Raw genomic sequence first — 1,571 nt, 5'->3', positions numbered from 1 at the left:
TATTGCACATAATATTGCATATTCCAATTCGTTGAACGAATTCTCGAAATATTCAAGACAATTAGGAAGATCAAAACTCATTATATAAAAGATTCGCGTGTCCTTTTCTCGCAATCAAATCACACGCATATGGTAGAGTGACTGACCACGCCCCATTAGGAATGAACCGATATATCACGATATAAAAAATGCTCGAGTATTATGAATTTAATGAATTTTTGATATTTTCATTTTAAGAAATGTTCACCGTTCCTCGATTTCATAACGGTTTAAATATTATACGTAGTTAATCCAAATGAAGTATGGTATCCAAATTGTGCCGTTCAATTCTCGCGCATTTCCTCTTTCGCGTTATTACTGACGCCTGTGAACGTGAAGAACAAACAACGGATTATTGTGATATGCATTTTCCGTTGATATGAGTATTAAAAGCTACGTGTATGATCCGGGAGAAAAAACAAAGGCTTTCTTCGGAAGAACGCACAAGGAAATACGTGCGACTCACGCGAGATTAAACGAACAACTCCCCGAGATACTCCGAAACCGTTGGAGTCTTTGCGCTTGCGCGTAATATTCTTCTCTTGATCGACCTATCAAGATGCTCGGTTCCCCACTCTCGATTTGTTACCCTACCTCACCTAGTAAGTCCGTTTCTACTCTTGCCGAGCTTTTCTGTACATAGGGTGTGCCAGAAACAACTTTGGTTCTTTGTTTTCTTTAATTTCAACGAAATTCAATATCTCTGTTCTTTATAAGATGAAAACAAAACAAATTTTTTTTTTTTAAGCCTAAAAAATTGCGATCGACCAAAATATAAAATAATATAATATATCATATTTTCTAAAATTCTTATCTGCTGTATCTGTAATATATATTAAGAAGTAATTCGACCTCAAAAGTTTTGAGCAATTAACGACAACTTTGTTATTATAAAATAAATTATATTGAATTTTGATGTATAAATATTGTGAATTATCAAAGGAAATTCAGAATTCATTAAGAATTGTGAATTCGGTTTCCTTATGTTTTTTGCTTTTCATTGATTCTAATATAGCGTCTAGTAGCGTGCTTTTTTTATGATCCAAATTACGCGATAAAACATTGATAAAAATTTTCATTTGATTGAAGATTTTTTTATTTTACTGTTCTTCTTCACATTTATTTTTCTTAATATTATTATCTATTTTCATAATAGATATCAAACGATAGTGAATTTATGTATACATACTCATATTTTCTTTTCTTCTTTATGAATAATTCAATAAACCTAAATGTTATTGATATATATATAATATATAGTTTATAGTATATAATAGTTTAATATTAATAAAATTTAATAAGTTCTTAAGATGATAATAGAGATTATTATTCGAATTCTTGACCATAATTTTTTCTTAATTTATTTACTATAAATCTTAAAAATAAAATGAATTCTATTGAATAAATATGAATAATATTATATTGAATGTTTACAGATATGGACGCGTGCAGAGCGTCAAGTTGCTGCCGCGGGGCGAAGAATGCCCCGTGGATGGAGGTTCCGGTGGTTCCCTCGGAGAAGGTAACGAGGG

Source organism: Apis dorsata, unplaced genomic scaffold (assembly GCF_000469605.1).
Source record: "Apis dorsata unplaced genomic scaffold, Apis dorsata 1.3 scaffold_170, whole genome shotgun sequence".
In the NCBI taxonomy this organism is placed as follows: Eukaryota; Metazoa; Arthropoda; class Insecta; order Hymenoptera; family Apidae; genus Apis; species Apis dorsata.
Note: the sequence above shows the minus strand (reverse complement) of the source record.